Below are 23,241 nucleotides of genomic sequence, written 5' to 3' on the forward strand. Positions count from 1 at the left end.
CAACCCAAACCGAGCGAGTGCTGCACTGTCAAAGGTGTCGGCTTTCAGCTGAGATGTTAAACCTCAGCTTAGAATTGTACACTACAGAAAAGGCCCTTCAACCCATCGAGTCTGTACCACCAAAATAGACCACTATCTATGTTAGTCCCACCTTCTGAACTAGGCCCATAGCCTTGAATGCTATGACATTTCAAATATTCATCCAAGTAATTTCTAAAGATTGTGAGGTTACTTGCCTCAATTACTCTCCCAGGCAGTGCATTCCAAGCCCCCACTAATCTCTGGGTGAAAGCATTTTTCCTCAATTCCCCTCAACTTTCTTGCTGTCAGAATTAAAAGTGCGTCCATTGCTCTTATCACTTTAAGTAATGGCAATAGCTGCTTTGTATCCAACTTGTCCATGCCCCTCATAATCTTATACACCTCAAATCAGGTCACCTCTCAACCGTCTCTGCTCCAAGGAAAGCATCACAAGCTTATTCAGCCTCTCTTCATAGCTAAAGTGCTCCATCTCAGGCAATATCCTTGGAAATCTCTGTATGTCTTCCAGTGCAATCAGCGCATTTACACGAACATCTGCAAAAACACTGCCCAGCAGGGATTTATCCAAGTGCTGTCACAAACAAACTGAACTACTGGACAGCTTAAAAATAAAGAAACAAAATACTGGAAATACACAGCAACTCAATGAGTATCTGCAGATGGAAAAAGCAAGCCACTTCCATGTGTTGAATCCTTCACAGAGCCAGAAAATCCCTATTAGTGGGACCAGGCCATTCGGCCCATTGAGTCCACATCAACCCTCTGAAGAGCATCCCACCCAGACCTACCATGCTCCCCACCCTAACTCTGCATTTCCGAAAGCTAATCCGCCTACTTACACAATCCTGGTCACAATGGGTAATTTAGCATCCACCTAACCTGCACATCTATGGACTGTGGAAGGAAACCACAGCACTCGGAGAAAACCCATGCAGGCACGGGGACAATGCACAAACTCCACACAGACAGTCGCCCGAGGGTGGAATCAAATCCGGGTTCCTTGCACTATGAGGCTGCAGTGCAGCCACTGAGCTATTTTTCTGCCTTAATCAGAATTGGATTTCAATGAAGAATCCACACCTGGAAGATCAACCTGGACTTAACCACTGACAGACATGCAGTTCTTTTCTGGTATTCTCTCTGACTGGATTAAAAGCAAGCACCGTTGTGCACATTGTACATCTCAAGATCTCTCAAAATGCTTCACAGGTAAATAAAAAAAATTTCAGGTGATCACTATAGTAAAGAGGCATGGGCCAGCCTCTGCGCCATGAACTCCTGCAAACATCAATCAGGTAACTCATTTTAGTGACAATGGTAGAGAAACCAATATTGGCCAGGATACTAGGAGAACCTCACAATCTATTCTCCAACGAGTGGTTTAGCATCTTCCACATCTACCCGAGAGGGCAGATGGGACCTCAGTTAATTCCTTATTGGAAATTTGGAGCCTGTAATGTTATACCAGGAGCGTCTGGAATGAGACTTGAACCTATTACCATCTGTTTCAACTGAACAGCAGTCTCTTTGAGGCAGGGCTGATTTACCTAAGATAGCGAGTCATCAAAACCAGTGGCAGTTCACATACATCACAGTTACTATGAAATCAATTTGTGTAAATGTGTGCAAATGACTCATTTTTAAAAAAGTTTATGGTAATTTTCAACCCAAAGTCATTTAAGTCTCCAGCAAACCGAAAAAGAATTAATTAAAAAGTATATGTCGAATATCCTATTATTGGGATCATTGGAATGTCAACTCAGGTGTGTATTCAAAGTCCTACCACATTGTATAAATACATGACACTACCATCCAGCAGGTCAACAGCAGCAGATATGTGGAGATGTATTACTTGCAAGTTCTCCTCCAGATCACACACCATGTCAATGTCAAATAACATTGCTGTATCTTCAACCCTGCTGGGTCAAAATCCTGGAATTCTCACCCTACACACTGCCCAGCTGGGACTTATCCAAGTGCTCCTCACAAACAAATGGAACTACTGGGTAGCTTAAAAATAAAGAAACAAAGTACTGGAAACACACAGCAACTCAATGAGTATCTGTAGATTGAAAGAGCATGCCAGTGCTTTGTGTTGAATCCTGCAGAGAACCGTAAAATCCATTTTATGGTCAAGGCCATTTGGCCCATCGAGTTTACACAGACTCTCCAAAGAGCATCTTACCCAGACCAACCCCCCACCCTGTCCCTGTAACCCTGCATTTACCATGGCTAATCCACCTAGCCTGCACATCCCTGGACACTATGAGGCAAATGAGCATGGCAATCCACCGAACCTGCATATTTTTGGACTAGTGGAGGAAACTGGAGCACTTGGAGGAAACCCATGGATAAATGGGGAAAATGTATAAACTCCACACAGTGGAGGATACCTACACCACGCTGAATGAAGCGGCCAATGTAGGCAGGTGACTCCCACCTTCGCAAGGATATTTAAGAATGATCAATATATGTGGCCAAGCCAGCAAAGCCTGTATTCTGTATATGTGTGTCATTTGAGAAAAAAAATCTGACTTGGGGAGGACTTCTGTAATTTCACGTAAGGGACATTGGTGAATCAGATGGGTTTTCACGACAATCAGCAATGAATTCATGGTCGTCATGAGACTCTTCATACCAGATCTTTTTAATTGAATTCAGATTCCACCATCTTCTGTGGTAGGATTTGAACTTGGTCCCCAGAACATTATCTGGGTCTCTGGATTAACAGTTCAATGATGATACCACTAGGCCATTGCCACCACTGGGCTTCCCTAGCTGTGGACAATAATATGTTGGAATTTTAGTGTGCAGCTCTTTATATTGATTTGTAGTTATTTCAATCAACCTGACTGGTCATGCCTTCAAAAACCCCTATGGCAGGTGTGAATTAAACTTGGGCCTCATGACCCATGGATAGGGACACTACCACTACATCACAAGACCTGTAGCATTGACTTGTATAGAGATGGATGTCAGTACTTATAACTGAAAGTCAGTAAAGTTGTTGACTTAAATCCCACTCCAGAGGAGTTCTGCATTGTCAGAGGTGATGCTCGTTGATAGAATGTTAAAGTGAATGCTTGTCCACTTTCTCAGGTTCTACATAATTTTTTTTTCATTTTTTTTCAAGAGGAGGCAGGATTCAGTTAAGAGCCAGAGAATTTTCATGAGTGTTTACAGCAATATTTTACCCAACAACCAGTGTCATTTTGTTGTTTGTAAGAGAGGCTGTGCACAGGTTGGACCTCCGGAGCAGGTGGTACTTGAACTCGGGCCTTCTGGCCCAGAGATAGGGCACCACCACTCAACACTTCTCTGTGTACAAACTGGATGCTGTCTTTCCATTTTGCAGCAGTAAATACAGCCAAACTTGTCTTTGGATTTCCTAAGGCTGTGAAAGACACAACATGACATTTCTAAAACTCATTCACAGGATGTGGGAATCACTGACTGAGGCAGCACTTATTCCTCATTCATATCTGCCCTAGAGAAGGTGGTGGTAAGGTGCCTTCTTGAACTTCTGCAGTCCATGCGCTGCAGGTAGACTGACAATACCGTCAGTGAGAGAATTGCAGAATTTTGACCCAGTGACCTGACGGAATGGCAATATATTTCTGAATCAGGATGACATCTGGCTTGAAGGGGAACTTGCAAAGGCCGTGATCTCATGTATCTGCTGCCCTTGTCCTTCTGTGAAACAGAATTCATGGGTTTAGAAGGTGCTGTGAGAGGAGCTATGGTGAGTTATGGCAATGTGTATTGTGGGTGGAACACATTGCCACCACTGTGTGTCAGTGGTGAAGGGATGTTGAAGGTGATGGATGGGTACCAATCAAGTGGACAGCTGTGCCCTACACAGTGTTGAGGTTCTTCAGTATTTTTGGAGCCATCCAGGCAATTCAAGAATATTCTGTCACATTTCTGGCCTGTGCCTTATAGATAGTGGACAGACTTTGAGGCGTCAGGAGATAAGTTACTATCTACACAAGTCCCAGCCCCTGAATTGCTCTGATTTGCAAATGGAGAGTTGCATTCAGTTTCTGGCCAATGGCAAACTGAAGGATATTGATGGTGGAGGATTCAGTGTTGGTAACATCATCCAATGTCAATGGTGGGGTGTTGAGAGTGGGATGTGGGGGGGGGAGGGGTGGGGGCGATTGGTGGTGGTAATTGGATTCTCACTTGTTGAAGGTGATCGTTGCCTGACAATTGAGTAGTGCAAATGTTACTTGCCACTTTATCAACCCACAACTTAATGTTGTTCAGGTCTTGCTGCATATGGAGACAATTTTGTTTAGTGTCCGAGGACTTAAGAATAGTGTTGTGTAAACACTGCATAAACATCAGCAAACATCCCCACTTTGGATCTTATGATGGAGGGAAGGTAATTGATGAAGCAGCTGAAGATGGTTTGACCCAGGGCTATACCCTGGAGAGCTTACAAGGGCTCCTGTTGTGCAGCATTAGTGTCTCCACTTCTTAGCCAGGACAGCTATATTCAAGTCCTACCTGGTCCTGAGTGTGTCATGATATTCCTGGACAGGATGGTTAAAAATACCTACCCTGAAGATCTTAGTTAGGGTTTCTGTGACACAAAACATCCCTTGTTCTGGGTTCAAGTCCCACCTGCTTCAATTGCTTGTTATAATATGTCTCAACAGAGGTGGGACTGACTTGATTCACTTCCAATAATCCAGTCAACTTCTTTGTACCTGATATGACTTCAATTTTTGCAGAGATCTTCCTCAGCCAATTCCCATCATGTCAAATTTTGCTCTTTGATGTCACACTCTGCCAAATGCGCAACCTTGATGTCAAGGGCTGTCACTCTCACCTCACCTCACCTCTGGAATTCAGCTCTTTTGTCCATGTTTGGACCAAGGCTGTAATGAAGTCAGGAGCTGAATGGGCCCGGCAGAACCCAAACAGAGTGTCACTGAACAGGCTATTGCTGAACAAGTGCTGCTTGATAGCACTGTTGATGACACCTTCCTTCACTTTACTGATGATCGACAGTTGACTGATGGGGTCTTGACTGGCCAGGTTGGATTTGTCATGTTGTTTGTTGTACAGGACATACCTGGGCAACATTCCAAATTGATGGAGACATGCCAATGTTGTGCTTTTTTTTCTCATTGATGCATAAAGGATGAAGAGAGTTCAAGGCTTTCAGAAACTTTATAAGAATTGTTGCTCTCTAGAAGTCTAGATGCACTTCTTAATGTCCATTATTGTTTGGAGCATATTCCACTGACATTAGGGAAAGATACATTATTCCTCAGTGTAATTCATTTTAGCTTTTCGTTTCTTTATAAGCAAGTGAAATTCTTATTTTTCAATCATCTACTTGCTCTCATCTCTTCACAGGAATCTGATCAAGAAGGCAGTTACTATGATTTAGTTTTTTCTCCATCAAATAAACAAATACTAAAAAGCATTCTTTCAAAAAAGGAGGTATTTTTATGGGTTGGTCAGGGTTTTAAGAAGAAAGATCTTTTTTCAGTCTCAGGCCATCTGACAGAGCCTTACATTGAAAATACATTCACTATTGAACTGTAGGAACCAATGTTGCACACAACAAGATTCCACAACCGACAATATGATACTAACTAGATTGTGTGAGTTTGTGATGCTGGTTGATGGATAAATATTGGCTGGGACAACTCCCCTGCCCTTAAACAGCCTTAACAGCAGAGGAGACTGTCAAGTAATCAAGTAATCTGTCAAGCAGTCTGCATTAAAATAGTACCATGTGAGCTTCTCCATCTACCTGAGAGTGCAAAAAGAGACTTGGATTCAGTATCAAATTATGCAGTAATGGAGTGTCAAGTATCCAGTGCAGAATTTTAACCCAGAACTTCGTGATGTAGAGATAAGAGCGTTAGTTGCTGAGCCACGGCTGACACTCCTGGTCAGTGCTGGATTGCAGCACGAAACACGTAACACAATATATTTGGCCTGGTGCCCTGCAGTTGTCCAGGGCTTCTGCGTGAAGTAGGGGATAACTCATTTTCTGTAAATTTCTGTCCTCTAGTTGTGCCTCAGCATGCTTTGTGTTTGTGGAATCCTTAATGCTATTGTAGGTTTGCCTGTACATTATCCAGTTCCTTGCAGTGCCCAGAATGGGTGTCCCAAACACCTTGTACTTCATTACCCCTGTTTTCAGATCTCAAAACAGAGAATATGTCAAAGTTTGAACCGGAGCAAGATAAACTGAACTAAATTAACTTCTTGCCACAGCAATGGTAAACTATTGCCTTGGGCCAAAAACCTAGTACAAAATGTTTCATCAAATTCAATGAAGTTATAATGACTTACTTTAGCCTTTCTGCTTCAGTTATTTAAATAGTTAATGTTTGGACTGTTATGTACTTTTATGGGCTGTTGAGTTCTAGAATGTATGATGGAATTTGTAGTTTAAGAATTAACGAAACTTACAAAGCAATTGACATAAAACAGTACTTCTCATTAACAAAAAGAGAGCCAGCTACTTCTAAGGACTTGCATACTGTCATGGGGATAGTCTGCAACTGCTTCCCAGTCCGTCTAACACACAGTCCTGAAATACATACCATCGTTCTTCATACATTATAAAACATAAGGAATCCTGAAAACTGTCGAGGGTTGCCAACTCTCAAGGACTGCCCTGAAGATTAATTTACCAGACATGACTACAAGCAACTCTTCACAGGGAAAAAAAAACTGCAGTGGAATTTGAAACATTGGCTGTCTGTTTTTCATTTTCTTTAGTCATCCTTGTTCATAAGTCATGAAAGATCTAGGATACAGGGAATAAGGAAAAGACTGCTTGACCGACAGTCATGAATCAATCAGTGTGTTTGTTTTCCAATTTCATAGAGTCAGGTAGTGCAACTTGAGAAAGGATATACTTTGCGACTAAGACAAGGAAGAGTGGGGCTCAAGTGGCTGGAGGTGGGAGGTCAAGGAAAAGGAAAGGCTTGCATTTTTGTATCGCTCTTCATGACAATTGAACATCTCAAAGTGCTTTACAGCTGATGAGGTACAGCTACTGATGTTAAAAAAAACAAATGAGGACAGCCAATCTGCATAGAGAAATCTTTCACAAACCACAATGTGATAATGACTAAATAACTGGTTTCTTCTTGTTGTACTGACTGAGGGAAGAATATGGGCCAGAGCACCAGGAGGAAGTCTCATGCATTTCTTTGCAATAATGCCAAGGACCTTTCACATCCACCTGAGCAGGCAAGTGGAGCCTCAGTTTCTTGTCTCACCTACCTCTAACATTGCAGAAATCTTTCAACACTATACTCGGGAATGAGTTTCAATTTCTGTGCTCAATGTCAGGAATGAGATTTGATCCCAGAACCTCATGACTCTGAGAAATAAACTGCAACAAACTGAGCCCAATTTCACAATTCAATGACATTTCCTAGAATAAGTTCAGACAGACCCAATAACTCTACAGCCCTTGGAGTTGAGTCACCCTCTTCCAATTCTAACTCACACATAACTTTCTAAGTGAATCCCTGGATATAACATGAGCACGTTTGTTGCATTATACTCCCTCCTTTAGCCCCCAGTGTCTACTACTGATCCGTCCCCTTAATGGGCTTCTTTGCATATGTCTCAGTACTAACCACTTTAACCTACCTATCATTAAGGGAACAGCACAATTACAATTTTCTATCATCACCCACCCACATTTCTTTTTTCAACATCGGCTGCTTAAACTGAGTATAAAAGACAACGTTGTCCAAATGAAATCAGGTTTATTGAGAGAGTTGCATGCATGATTGAAAAGGGCAAAAAACAAAATCTTCCAGGGCTAATGGCCAACAGCAAAAGATTTGAGTGAATTGGATTGTTTTCCAAAGAGCTAGGGCTGGCATAAAAGGCTGAATGGTCTTCTACTGAGCTGTCTCATTGAGCCACTCTTAGCAAAAAGAACCAGAGTGGTCCAAACGGAGACAAATTTCTGATACAATAAATCAGAAAAAGAAAATGCTAGCTATAAAAAATGAAACATTATTCTAAGTATTTGATAACAAACCATGGATGTAATTTTCCCCTGCATAATAGTTTCACTGAATGACAAAATGTCATAATGTGGAAAACAAGTGCACAGCTAATAGGACACCCTGACAAATCACAACTAGACAGATTTAGATTTAGATTAGATTAGATTCCTTCTACAGGACTTTTCAAGTGTGGATCCATCAAGCACCTTGCAGTTAGAAAGGCAAGAAATAATGGATGCAAAGAATATACAGGTTAGCTGACACTCCATGATCCTTTAATTCTTACCCAATTGAGCTATAAGTTCTTCCATACACTGGCAAGACATGACACCTTGCTCACTTCATGCTGCAAGCCAGTGGGTAAGCAACGCCACCAACTTTGAAGCAGTGCCACGTTTTGAAGATCTGTTAATAATTGATTTTTTCTATATTTAGCAACCAGTAAAAATTCCTTCATTTGCATCCCAAAAGTCTGCATTAACACTTGTGGCATGCATAATGCTGTAATCTTGCCGAATGCTAATTCCCTAATTAATTCAGTGGTAATTAATAATTAATCTTTGCTTTCAGTTCATTTCAAAGAAGTTGGATTTGTAGCCATCTTCCTAAACACTGAAATGTATTTCTTTGATGTATTGTTTTGCAATGAGCTTTTATAAAGTAAACTTGTTAATCCAATGTATGATTTTTATCTTTACAGGAAGTAAAAACTTTGCCTAAAGATTAGGCTTTACCAATCCATGTTTACAGATAAAGAAACAATTGACTTCTCTGCAGCATCTTTCATAACGTCAGGGGGGTCCCAAGGCAGTTCAGAGCTAATTCTGCAGTGCTGGGGATCTTGCAGTGTGGGAAACATAGCAGCCAATTTGTCCACACAAAGCAATGGGATACATGAGCACAGAATCAGTCGCAGTGATACATGTATCAGAGATAATGGGAACTGCAGATGCTGGAGATTCCAAGATAATAAAATGTGAGGCTGGATGAACACAGCAGGCCAAGCAGCATCTCAGGAGCACAAAAGCTGACGTTTCGGGCCTAGACCCTTCATCAGAGAGGGGGATGGGGAGAGGGAACTGGAATAAATAGGGAGAGAGGGGGAGGCGGACCGAAGATGGAGTGTAAAGAAGATAGGTGGAGAGAGTGTAGGTGGGGAGGTAGAGAGGGGATAGGTCAGTCCAGGGAAGACGGACAGGTCAAGGAGGTGGGATGAGGTTAGTAGGTAGATGGGGGTGCGGCTTGGGGTGGGAGGAAGGGATGGGTGAGAGGAAGAACCGGTTAGGGAGGCAGAGACAGGTTGGACTGGTTTTGGGATGCAGTGGGTGGGGGGGAAGAGCTGGGCTGGTTGTATGGTGCAGTGGGGGGAGGGGATGAACTGGGCTGGTTTAGGGATGCAGTAGGGGAAGGGGAGATTTTGAAACTGGTGAAGTCCACATTGATACCATATGGCTGCAGGGTTCCCAGGCGGAATATGAGTTGCTGTTCCTGCAACCTTCGGGTGGCATCATTGTGGCAGTGCAGGAGGCCCATGATGGACATGTCATCAAGAGAATGGGAGGGGGAGTGGAAATGATTTGCGACTGGGAGGTGCAGTTGTTTGTTGCGAACTGAGCGGAGGTGTTCTGCAAAGCGGTCCCCAAGCCTCCGCTTGGTTTCCCCAATGTAGAGAAAGCCGCACCGGGTACAGTGGATGCAGTATACCACATTGGCAGATGTGCAGGTGAACCTCTGCTTAATGTGGAATGTCATCTTGGGGCCTGGGATGGGGGTGAGGGAGGAGGTGTAGGGACTAGTGTAGCATTTCCTGCGGTTGCAGGGGAAGGTGCCGGATGTGGTGGGGTTGGAGGGCAGTGTGGAGCGAACAAGGGAGTCACGGAGAGAGCGGTCTCTCCGGAAAGCAGACAGGGGAGGGGACGGATACATGTTGCAAGCTGAAATGTAGTCAAGCCATTAGGGAGCACTACCTTTGTACTTCATTAGATGTATCTGCCTAGATTTTGTGCTCAAGTTTTTGGAGTGGGACTTGGACTGACAACCTTCTCAATCAAGGGTCAAGTATTCTGTAAGCATAGCTGATGCACGTGTGCCACAGAAGCTCGAGTGTAGCTTTAACATCCAAAACTCACAAGGTTGGAGGGATTGGCTGGCTTGGTTAGGATCTGAAATGTACTACAGTGTGGTGGAGACAGATTCAGGGGTCCTCAAAGGAGAACTGGATAATCATCTGACGAGAAAAGATTTGCAGGGCTACATGGAAAAGGCAGAGGGGTAAGACTAGTTGAATCAGTCTGACTGCAGACAGCCAGTACAGATGTGACAGGCAGAGATTTAACCAAGAAAAGCTGCCAAACTACACACTTACCAGAACATAAAGAAAGAATCTGTATGTCATAATCACCTAAACACAACTAATGTTGTGATTTTATCAGCGACAGTCGCTGTGTGCCAATGAACAAGTGGACAATGTGCTCATGCACAGCTTTGATCCTCACTGGGGTTCCAGTCCCTGGTTCCGTAGCCGACATGGGAAAGGTAATTGGGGCAGTCAGAAAAAGGGCATCTTTTTATTTGACTGTTTTCAACATTCCGATATTTACCAGTTTCAACATTTTGATGATGTACATTAATATTGTTTGACCAGATGAAGTGCAGGGCAGGAACACCTCTGTTGTAGGTACCATAAAACTTTCCAATCAGAGTTGGCAACCCAAGTTCCCATGGCCTCCCCATCAATGTCAACTGCAGCTGCCCCTCTAGCAGGGCATCTCACCAAGGGGCTGGGAACCCTACAGACTAATTAGGGTGGCTGAGACCGAGGCTTTAGCAAGGAGCAGAAGCCCATCCTTGCAGCAAGTGTGTAGGGCTTCAACATGTAAACACAGAAAATCCCAGCTCCCGTGTTGCTTCACGTCTAGTCATACCCTACCCATTGCCTCAAGATCCCAGAGGGAAAGCCTCACTGAAATGCACCTCAAATCAGGAATAATGCTACAGCACCTCAGACAGCACTTTCTAAACCCATTATCACATACATCTAGGAGGGCAAGGACTGCAGATACTTGCAGAACCTGCAAGTTTACCTCCAAGCCATGCACTAATCACCCTTAGAAGTATATCACCATTCCTTCACTGTCACTGGATCAAAATCCTGGATTTCCCTCCCTAATGGCACTGTGGGTCTATGTTACGTTGCACGGACTGCAGTGATTCAAGAGCGCTGCTCACCACCACCCTCTCCAGGGAGATTAGTGATGGCAAATAAATACTGGCTCAGCCAATGGCATCAAGATCTAATGAACTTAAAAATGTCAACGTTGACAGTAAGGGAGTAGGGTTTCCTTGCTGGGGTTACAATCAGACTTCCATGTCCATCACTCTTAAAAAGAGGCCAGACAAAGTACGGCCACAAATGAGGACGTACAACAGTACAATGGATCTCAAGATCTGGATGATTGCTCCAGAGATAAAGGGTTCAAAACCTGTCGTGTCCAATGAATTAATGTTACAAGTTGTAAAGTGTTAGTCTCATTAATAATTGAATTACCAGATTTTCTGGTAAAGACGTAAATGGCTCAATAATGGCCTTAAGGAAGACAATCTGCCAGACTTACCTGGTTTAGCCTATACATGACTCAGGCTCCACAGCAATACAACTGGCTTGATCATGACTGTGGTCTGGAAGGACCCAGTAATTGGACTTAATTGTAACAATCCGCCATGTCACATGGACCATAGCGGTTTAAGAAATTGGTTCAACATCAAGTTCTCAACGGATGCTGGTCTTGTCAGCATAACAAGAGAAGATATTTTTTAAAAAGGTGGCTGGTGGTTCTTGACACTATGTCCCAACTAAAGTGGCATACTTCACACGTGGCAGTAATGACTGGTGATGTCAGATTTCACTCCAATGTTGTCTCATTACAACTGCCATCAGAAAAATCTCCAAAGTAGCTCTTCAGCAAACTTTCGCGAAGGGGTACCACAGTGGTTAGCACTGCTGCCTCACAATGCCAGGGAGCCAGGCTCGATTCCAGCCCCAGGTGACTGTCTCTGTGGAGTTTGCCCACATTCCCTGTGTCTCTGGCTTTCCCCCCACAGTCCAAAGATGTGCAGGTCAGGTGGATTGGCCACGCTAAATTGCTCTGTAGTGCCCAGGGATGTGCAGGCTAATTGGATTAGAAATGCAAAGTTACAGGGACAGGATAGTGGGTTGTGTCTGGGTCAGATGCTTTTCAGAGGGTTGGTGTGGACTCGATGAGCTCAATGGCCTGCTTCCATATTGTAGGAATTCAATGGTGGGGTGAATGATGAATGTATGATTGATATTGTACCTGTGCTGTATTTGATTGGCTGACTGTAGCAGAGTATCTATAATAATACACTGACAGTGTTTGAGCTGCTCCTTCCATTTTCATCCCAATAGCAAACGGAATTACACTAAGTAAAACAAAATGGCTGTAACTTTAATAAACTTTTTAATATGCATGAAGTAAGTAAATCATGTTCACCAGAATTTTTGCTGTTTGCATTTAATATTTCATTAAGTCCACCTACATCTACAAGTTGTCTAATTAATGGAAAAACGAAAAGTCAGCAGAATATCTCTCTGGAAAGTCACCAAACTGCCAAATATTTATCCATCATCCATTTCTTATCTGTTTAGATCTTTCCTTGCTGCATTAGCCCTGTGAGACGGGAGGCAGGCTTAATGGCTTGACATCAAAAACAAAACCCAAAACAAATTTGCAGATTATCCTGCACCTATGTGAAATCACCATGTGAAGAATATGCTCAACTTTTGAACGTCTAACTTCACAGGATATTTTGTAAAAGTAAAGCTTTTAAAAGCAGAATCCTGTTAGTTTTGAAGAGGTGGAACGATTCGCCACTTTAAGAGTCGGTAAAGTGGGAGTATAGTGATCATTGCAGAAAAGAGAAAGGTGCTGTCAAAGCTTTGGTGTAAAGCCCAAGTGTGCTGTGAGTTATACCAAAAACTACTTTAAGATCATCAGTTGGCTCAAAATGAGACTCATGCTTGCTATAATCTATATACAGTGATATGTAGGGAATTATTCCCTGCAAGGAAAAGGAACATTCCAGTCATTGAGTTTTTTTGAACTAAAAAATGTCAAGGGACAACAGTTCCCTGGTGCATTCTCCATGACTACACCTTGGCCAATCAGTACCAAATAACCATCCAATCAGCACACTTTCCCATGAGGCATCAACTTTGAAATGTGGCATTCTTGCATCTGACCTGATGATGGAAAACCAAAAAACAAGTTCAACAGCTTTTTTTTTTGCTTTTTCCACCAATTCTCAAGTTCTGGCCTACTGAAGGACTGGAGTGCCTGTACAACCAGACCAATACTTTGAAGAGCAAAAGTTCAAATCTTACCATTTGAATTCATTTTTACAAATCTGGAGAAACAGGACAGGCATCAGTAAATGTGGCCTTGAAACTGTTGTAAAAGGCCACCTTATTTATAAATATCCTTCAGAGAAAGAATCGTGCCAGTATTGTCCAATCTGGCATATATGGGACTCCAGGCCTACACTGCTGTGTTTGACGCTTAACTGCCCTACGCAGTAGCCTAGCAACTGATGATTTATATTAAAACATACAGAAGTTCAAGGATTTCCATCCTCTTAGAACAACTAAACCAGGAAAGAAATGCCACCTCATTAGAGTTGACTTATGAAAAATGAGGAAATCTTGAATGAGTTATGATCCAAGACATGACCACCAAAGAAAAACTGTCACATCCTGGAAACTGCTTTAACCCGTAGTTGAACACAGAAGTCACCACAAATATTATATCCTGCAGCTCAAAAAACAGGAATACAGGCATGAAGTATTCCCTATAGGCTTACATGATCTCACGGATAATGACATTGCAAAATTCAAGAAATATTTTCAAGGTCAGGACAAAAGCAATGTCCATGATACCACTGCAGGTGTTGTGAGGAGCACTTGACCGGTAGCAGTCATTGAGGGGCCATTTAATGCTGGTTATTGTGTCAGTCAGCTTGTCTCAATGATAGCAGCCTTCACTCTAATATACTGTCACACAGTGCAAGCACAAGGAATGCTGCATTGTCAGAGGGGCAGTCATTTTGCAAGGGAGATCCAACCTGTTGTATACCCATCCTGGAGACTGTAAAAAGTCTCAATCAAAGAAGAGAAAACCGAGTTCTCCATGTCCAGGCAATTACTTATTGCCCAGCCAACCAAAAACAAACATAATTTGGCCACCTGTTTCCTCTGCCATCTGTGGGAACTTGATGTGCATAAATCAACTTCTTCTTTTCAGGACCAAATAATGACCAAGTATCAAAATAATTAAGTGCCTGCGGAGCACTTGGGACATCCCGAGGTTGTGCCAGGAACACTGTAAATGCAAATTCCTTCTTGCATTTTAACAGTTGTGTTTCATTCTGTGCGGACTCCAAACCTAGAGACATAAGCATCAGCAACATGGAACAGTTTAGAAACTTCTTTGTTCAAAGAATGTGGAACTTGCTACCATGCACAGCACTAACTTGCAATGGCACAGGTGGAGAGGTTAGAGAAAGACTTGAGGGTGAGTGGAACAGAAGGGTGTCTTAAAAAGGGACAAATTCCATTTTAAAAGAAACAAAAACACTGTTGGAAAGATCTATCTTTGGTTTACTAGTATTAGTTCAAAAGAAGATGCTGATAATCTTTTAAAAAATAGTAGGAAGAATAAGGTTTCACACAGTTTTCGAAACCAGTAAAGAGTCATCAAAGCAAAATGAGAAAAAGGGGGAAAAGTAAGAGGGAAAAATCACCAGAAACATAAAACGGATTGCAAAACCTTTTACAAATATATCAAAATGAGAATAGCTAAATTAAATATTGGCTCCTCAGAAGCAGGCAAGAGGAATTGTCATGGGAAGTGCGGAAATAGCAGAGACGATTGAACAAATATCTTGCATCCTTACAGAAGAGGACACAAAATCCATACCAGAAATACAGCTAACCACACTGTTAATAAGAGTCACGAAAGAAAGTAATAAATATCAGCTGTGAAAGAGTACTAGTGAAACTTGCAGGACTAAAAGACATTTCCTCAGAAACTATAAAGATTACGCATGTACTGGTTATGATTTTCTAAAATTCTTCAGATTCAGCAACAGTCCCAGTAGACCGGAAGTTTGCAAATGTAATTTAGATATTCAAGAAATGATGTAGAGAGTGAAGTAGAGCACTGCTAGGCAGATATCAGTCACTGGGAAAATGCCGGAATATTATTAAGGAAGCCTGAAAATAACAGTAACGTCCCCATAGTCCCAGAGGACCAGAGGGTTGCTCTTTCATTAGACAGATGACTGGTGGTGAGTTTAACCTGAAGGTTACCACACCTCAGGTGAGGGCAGAGGTTGAGAAGGTGCGGTCTTCAGGGTAATGTGAGCTGGTATTGGAACTGAACACACACTGTTGGCGTCACTCTGCATTGTAAGCCAGCCATCCAACAAACTGGTAATTGACCCCAAGACTCAAATAGAAAACCATAGTCTGAGCTGACAGAGTTCTCATGGTTTTAAGGAAGGGAAATTGTGTTTGACAAGTTTGCTACAGTTTTTGAGGACGCAAGGTGTTAAAACCAGGTGAGGGCGCTCCATTCTTTTTAAACCACCCAGGTGGCCACAACAAAGATTTTTAATTCTTCTTAGCACACAGTTACATCACACTTTAGTCAAAACATAGCTTCAGCCAAATTCAGAGGCTAATTACAAATTTTTCTTGTGTGAAAGAGAAAACTTATTGTTTACTAAGCCCGAAAAATACAAGTCAGATTCAACAACAGTCCCAGTAGACCGGAAGTTTGCAAATGTAATTTAGATATTCAAGAAATGATGTAGAGAGTGAAGTAGAGCTCTGCTAGGCAGATATCAGTCACTGGGAAAATGCCGGAATATTATTAAGGAAGCATCATCATTACACAGACAAACTTAGGTATGAAGTTCAAAAATGGAGTGTCTCTTACTGAAAACGGAAGATGAAGAATAAGCAATTTTTAAAACAAGTCACTGAAGCATCAGAATTTCACCTGAGCCCATGGTGGTTTAATTGACATCTTATATTCTCAGCAGCAGCAGTTTTGTAGATAACTTTACATTTTTATCAAATGGCTGTTTTTTCCAACTTAGTCTATCAGTGGGACCTGTTTCTCAAGACACTGAGAGCAAGATGGCAAAAGATTGAGAGAGACCAAGACAGACTGATGTATAGAGAGAGAGAAGGTATTCCAGTTTTGCTGTTTTTAATCCGTTTGCTTATTTCTCTCTGTCCAAAAGCTGGTGCTGAATCTTTGCTTATTCCCATGTCTAGCTTCATTTTTTTCTTCAAGATGGATAACCTGAAGGCAAGTCACAACCCCAAATGTGAAACTTTCACAAAAATGTGAATCAAACAGGAGATACAGATCTGAGTTTAAAGCCCTTTCTAAAATTATGTTAACTTTGTTTCAGACTGACTCCTGTTTATTCATGGGTTCATGAGCTTGGCTGAATCTTGTCTGGTGACCACTGCAGCTGTCATGAGTTAATATTTTTCCTTTTGAAGCCTATTTTAGTCAAAAAAGGTCATAGGTAATAAAATCAAATTACTAAGTCAAAAACTGGATAGTTAACACTTTTTAGCACTTTCATTACACCTTTCCACCACAAAGAGCAAACAGGAACTTCATCTTTTTGCTTATGAGTTTAGTTTGAAATAACAATACAAAAATTGGGACAACAACACACATACATTCCACGTTTACTTTCTTTATCCTAACTTGGGTTTGAAATTTGCCTTGGCTGTGACACCTTTCTGAGTTTTCATCCTTCGTTGCCCAATTTTATAATCCATCGACTGGATTCAAGCATCTTCATGTTTTGATTTCCAGGAGGTCAGTGGGTGGAAATCTAATATTTACCTCCTGTCAGGGTATCTGGACACTCTCATTGAGCTTTACATTGAACTATTAATCTATTTTTGTCACCATTATAACATCAGGTAAATAAAAGGGAATCAGCAGATTTCCGACAGCCTTGAAATAAGGAGCTACATAAAACATTAATATGTAAAATGGGAGCTCAGTGAGTTGAGTGTAATGTATTAGCATGGAAGGAGGAACATTTAATAGACAGAAACCAGAGAGAAGGCATAAATGGGTCATCTTCAAATTGCAACAAGGATAAGTGCTGGGGTCTCAGTTAATTACAATCTGTATTAATGATTTAGACAGGGAGATACCCAAATTTGGTGATAATACAAAGTTAGTTAGATTTGATTATAAATTATGAGGATAACACAAATAGGCTACAAACAGATATAGACAGGCTAACTAAATGAGCTGCAAGGTGGCAAATGGAGTATAAAGTTGAAAAGTGTGAGGGTATTCACTCTGGTTGTAAGAATTGAAAATCAGAATTTACTTTTAAAAGGCATGAAAATATTTAAATGTTGTTCAGTTGGTTTTCAGAGGATGTACTGTCCAAGGGCAACAGACGGTTGGCACACCAGTTCGGCAAACGGTTATGGAGGAAATGGTGTATTGTTTTCATTTCAAGGGGATTTGAGTATGAGAGCAATGAAGTTTTGCACAGAGGTTTGGTGAAACTATACCAGGTATAATATGCACAGTTTGGATTTCTAAATCCAAAGAAGGAAACACTTGCCATAGAGGTACAGTGTAGGTTCACTAGACTAGTTTGAGAGATCAGAAATCTGGCATCCTTAGTTGGTCTGGCCCACATATGACTCCAGACACACAGCAATATGATTGACTTTCAAGTGCCCTTTAAGATGGCCCATCAAGTTCAAGGTCAGTTAGGGATGGTCAACAAATGCTAGCCTTGTCAGCAACACCCATAGACCCATGAAAGAATAAATTTCTTGAAACCGTTAAGGGCAGTCCATGGGTTGTGAACAGGTTCCATTTTGGAGTCCACTTGCAAGTTGATGTGGACACAAGTTGGAACACAATGCAGGGCAATGTAAAGTAACTGTTTGTAAGTGCAAGAAATGTGTGCATGTCACAACTTTAAGGTTACACCCTGAATGGGATCACATTAATAAACTGTGGACCCCTGTACAGACATGAATACAGCCAGAATTTTCAAGGGATCAAATTACCAGAAATCCTGGTCGATTTTCTCTGAGGAACCCTGAGGTAGAGAGGATTTCTCTTTGCAGTAAAGGTTACGATTTGCATTAAGCCACTTAATTATTTCCTGAACATTTTGTACAAATGGTTTGAAAGCTCACAATGTAATGGATTGAGTGCACAAACAACTCTTAAGAATGCTGGACAGATATCCATGGTGGCTCCGGAAGTCTCATACACTTCAGGTATCAACTAGGTTGGCTCGTCCAGTTTGCTTCAGCAGCAACGCATAGAATGTGTTTAGCCTCAGCAATCCGACTGACATGCTTCAAACTTCAGGCGGATACTACATTCTGGAGAGAGCTGCAGAGAGCAGGGTCTAGTGGACATGTTGTTGAACAGGATATGAATACATGGGGCATCAGTACAGCACAACAGGGCTGCTGCAGGATACTACAACACAGATTATGAATGGAAGGTGCAGGTAAGCCTCCAATGAGGAGTACTGGCTTTTAATGTATGTGGCGAAAAGCTGAAAACACAGGAGATCTTACAGCATTTGCATAGAATTTACAACAAAGAGGGTCCAAGTGGACTATGCCAGTGTTAATGCTTTACCAGAGCATTCTTCTTCCACCTCCTATTACCATAGCCTTCTATATTTTCTAAACAACATGTTCAGAGATGTCATTACATATGTCTGGAACAGCTGAGACTTGAACCCAGGTCATCTGGCTCAAAGGCAGAGATTCTACCAAAAGACCCCTGCATATCCTTCTATAGCTTTATCACTCAGGTGTGTATCTAGTTTTCCCTTAACTGCACCCATGTTATTCACCACTATCATTCCATGTGGTAACAAGTTTTACATTTTCGTCATGTGGACAGGATTTGCAGATCTATATAAACGAAAAGGAAGTTTTTTTGAAAAAAAATGCAATAAGTAAATTAATGTTGGGTGATGCTTATTTTTGAAGTTACAAACTTCATGCAATTGAACCACAGTCTGGTCCAACTTCAAGTTTAAATTATAGCCTCACCCATACCATAGTTCCAGCTGCAGTTGCAAAATGGACTGGACCTTTTGCGAACAGAAAAAAGCCTAACTGCGTTTTAATCAGTCTGCGGTGAGTTGAGAAGTAAATACGCAGGATAATTAATGTCCTGAATCTCATGGCGGCTCATCTCACACAATAAGCAGGAGGGTGAGGAAATAAAATGAAATAACATTATTTTATTTTTGGCTCTGTTAATATTGTTAGGTTCAACATAGGCCACAGGTTGTGTGTAGCGATATCTTCAACTTTTGGATTGCCAAAGGCTACTGAGACAACAGATGTCACCTTGGAAATAAAGCCATGCGAACACCTCAAGCTAAATAAGTCATCATTCTGTCTTTACATTGTGCACAGTGGTCAGCCCACTAGCACAGGTGTTTCTGTAAATGGAATATCTGTTCCTGAACAGGTTGATTACAATACGGTTTGTATTAGCACACTGTGAGCTATTACAACCGAAACAATGTGTACTTATCTAGCACCTTTAATACAATAAAATGTGCCAAGCTCTTCGTTGGAATATTATCAGTACAAGGTTTGACACTAAGCCACCTCAGAAGCTGTCAGTAGAGGTGACCAAATGCTTTGACAAAAGGCTGGTTTTCAGCAATGTCTTAAAAGGAGAAGTGAAGAGACAGAAAGGATTAGAAATAGAATTTAAGTGCCATCAATTGTGGAGTTTTGGACATTAGGGAGGCCCAGACCAGAGGAGCACAGTGAAATGTTGAGGAGTGTAGGGTTGGAGGAGTTCACAAGAGGTCAGGAGCAGTGAGGTTGTGAAGCATTTTGAAAACAAGGTAGAGAACTTGAAAACCGAAGCATTGCCAAACCAGGATGGCTAGCATGGGCCATTGAGTTGAGGGGTGGTGGGTGAACAGGATGTTGCATGAGATGGAATAGGGGCAGTAGAATTTGGAACAGCTTAAGCTCATGTAGAGTACAGGAATAATTACAGTCAGTATGGTGTTGGAGAAGCACTCCTCTACCTTTGTTCCTTCACTTGCTGAGTGCATTGGAGGATCAGTAAAGTGGGAGCTCTGTAAAGTCATCTCAAACAAATCTTCAGAGCGTACAGTTTATATTTATTGCTGCTGTTGTTCTCACAAGCACCAACTGCCTTTCTCCAATGGGGTGATTTATGCTGGCGGAAATTTTTGGCAAAAACAGGGGCCAACCTACATTGTCGTCCACATTTGATACTTCGCTCACCAGTGAATGGATTAGTACATAAGCAGAAATTCTGAACCAAACATAACCGATTGAGCTTCCTCAGAATAAGGAAGTCAGTTGTGCAGTTTCATTTGTCATCAGTTCTGAGTCCAAAATGCTGATCTCCCTTCTTCTGCATCTTGGCCGAACGGTTTCTCTCACAACACAACACAAGTCGTGTCAAGGGCTGCAACAGCCGACAGTGGTCTCCAATTCATTTAGTTGCCAAATCTAACATGGCACAGAAAAGAAAGAAGGAGATAACTTGTTTTTCCACAGGGCCCTTCTTAACTTGAGGGCATCATGTCAAATTCTCAATATGAACAAAGAGCATAGAAAAATATAGTGCAAGAAGAGGCCTATAAGTGCTCCAAGCCTGCGCTGGCAGATTTTGCACTTCCTTACTAAAACTGTCTTCCTTTACGGCATCCATATCCTTCTATTCCCTTCTTATTCATGCAATCGTCCAGGTGTTTCTTGAATACTGCTAAATCTGCTTCCACCACCTCCTCTGGCAGCATCTAAAAAAGCAGCATTTGCAGTGAAGTTTTCTTTGTCCTTCCACACAACCTGGGCACTGCTTTTTAGGTCAGCTCTTCTTCAGACCCCATCCAGTCAGAGTAGCATTTAATGCAAGTTTTATTACTGAGAATTTGGCCGTTAAAATTTAGGAATTAGGAGAAAAAAACACGATAAAAAGAGGTCCACTAGATAACAGGAATAAAGTGAAATGTTTACATTTCAGAATCAAGATTGATTATCAGTGGAAGTTGATCACATGAAGACAGCAAATTAGACTCTGGAATTCAGTCAAGCCATGGAAGAGTCGGGAGGAAGGACCTGCACGGAAGTAGGATTCAATCGATTTAGGCCAACAAAGTTTTCTGCTCAATTTGTACCATATTCTTCTGTGGAAAATGATGCAGAAATGAGGACAAAGTGCAGTCCTTCAGTATTGTGTACTTTTCTTACTAGGTTCCTGGATTCCCATGCTGAAGGCCCGGGTTCAAATTACACCAGTGTCTGACATTTAAACTTGCTTGGCTCAACGGGTGGGGCTGCCTTGGTTCAGTACACTTGCCTGCCTTCAGTCTATTTACACTGAGAGAACAAACAGTGATCCTGCTGTTGATCCAGCGATCAAGTCAAGCTATTCTCCTCGAGCATTGATCAAGACAGGCACAGTTTATTCATGGGCTAGAAGTCAGAAAAATAAAAAAAAACTAAAATATTTAAGTTAAAATTCTCTTAAGAGTCACTTCAGTGAGTCACTGGGGCACTGCTGGCTGACTGATGTTCAGACTTGCTCACTCTTGGCTGCTGGTGTCAAGAGCCTTGAAGCGAGGTCGGGTGTAAACTGGGTCAGAAGGACTGTTATTCTGAACTTTTCATTTTTTTATTTTTCCAAATTATTCCTATGATTTTGTAGTTTTTGTACCTAAGATGCCACAAAGGTCCGCAATGCTGGGATTTTCATTTCTTTATTTTTCTAACTTTTTGTTAAGAATTTGTACTTAAGAATCTGTACAAATGTACCTAGGTACATTGTACTTAAGATGGTGCCATAAGTAGCAGCCTGTAAACTTTTCACTGTACTCATGTGAGTACATTGGGCAATAAAGCTAATTCTGATTCTAACATATTTTGCCTTGTAATCACACCCTTCTCTTGTCAATGGTCCACTTGCTTCAGACACATGAACATCTCACAGCTAATCAGAAAGAATGCAGGCTCCAAGATAATTAAGTTCTTTTAATGAAGGAAATCTGGCTCCCTTGCCTTTTCTGGTTTACACGTGACTTCAGACTTACAGCACTAAGATAACACAGGGTGGAGTTGGAGGAACACAGCAGGCCAGGCAGCATCAGAGGAGCTGGAAAATTGACATTTCTGAAGAAGGGTTCCAACTGATTGTGAGGAATGATATTTAAAAATCTTGCTTGACATTGGAGAAGAGGAGTCACACAAAAATGTAATGCATCTGGTCTTTCAGTGGAATGTCAGAAAGACCTGTAAAGCTCTTGAAGATCAGCTGATGGTGAGAATTAACTGCTGGAATAATCAACTCCCACTACTAGAGTCTATTGACTAGTTCATTGGAATAAGATGCAACAAAGGCCATGGTTGTGACATGTCTGCAAAGGAATTGTCAAAGTCATTCATTGTGTTGGTCATCACCAACAAGAATCTTTAGCCAGAATCTTTTGGACAAAGGTACGTCATTGAGATGTGACTTGAGGATGGACGTAAGTATGAAGCCATAGTGAAAGGCCAATCACGTTTACATGCTTTAGGTGTAGGAGGTTATGCTGCAGCTGTACAAAACTCTGGTGCGGCCGCACTTGGAGTATTGCGTACAGTTCTGGTCACCGCATTACAAGAAGGATGTGGAAGCTTTGGAAAGGTTGCAGAGGAGATTTACTAGGATGTTGTCTGGTATGGAGGGAAGGTCTTATGAGGAAAAGCTGAGGGACTTGAGGCTGTTTGGAGAGAAGAAGGTTGAGAGGTGACTTAATTGAAACACATAAAATAATCAGAGGGTTAGATAGGGTGGATAGGGAGAGCCTTTTTCCTACAATGGTGACGGCGAGCACGAGGGGGCATAGCTTTAAATTGAGGGGTGGAAGCTATAGGACAGATGTCAGAGGTGGTTTCTTTACTCAGAGAGTAGTAAGGGAATGGAACGCTTTGCCTGCAACGGTAGTAGATTCGCCAACTTTAGGTACATTTAAGTCGTCATTGGATAAGCATATGGACGTACATGGAATAGTGTAGGTTAGATGGGCTTGAGATCATTATGACAGG

The 23,241-nt window shown here is 41.8% G+C and overlaps 1 protein-coding gene across 6 annotated transcripts in view; it reads right to left on the reverse strand.

Moving 5' to 3' along the window:
• Positions 1-23,241, reverse strand: part of LOC125454104 (receptor tyrosine-protein kinase erbB-4-like) — an 873,837-nt gene that overhangs the window by 352,590 nt on the left and 498,006 nt on the right. The window lies entirely within an intron of this gene.

The sequence above is a fragment of the Stegostoma tigrinum genome, chromosome 7 (genome assembly GCF_030684315.1).
Source record: "Stegostoma tigrinum isolate sSteTig4 chromosome 7, sSteTig4.hap1, whole genome shotgun sequence".
NCBI lineage: Eukaryota > Metazoa > Chordata > Chondrichthyes > Orectolobiformes > Stegostomatidae > Stegostoma > Stegostoma tigrinum.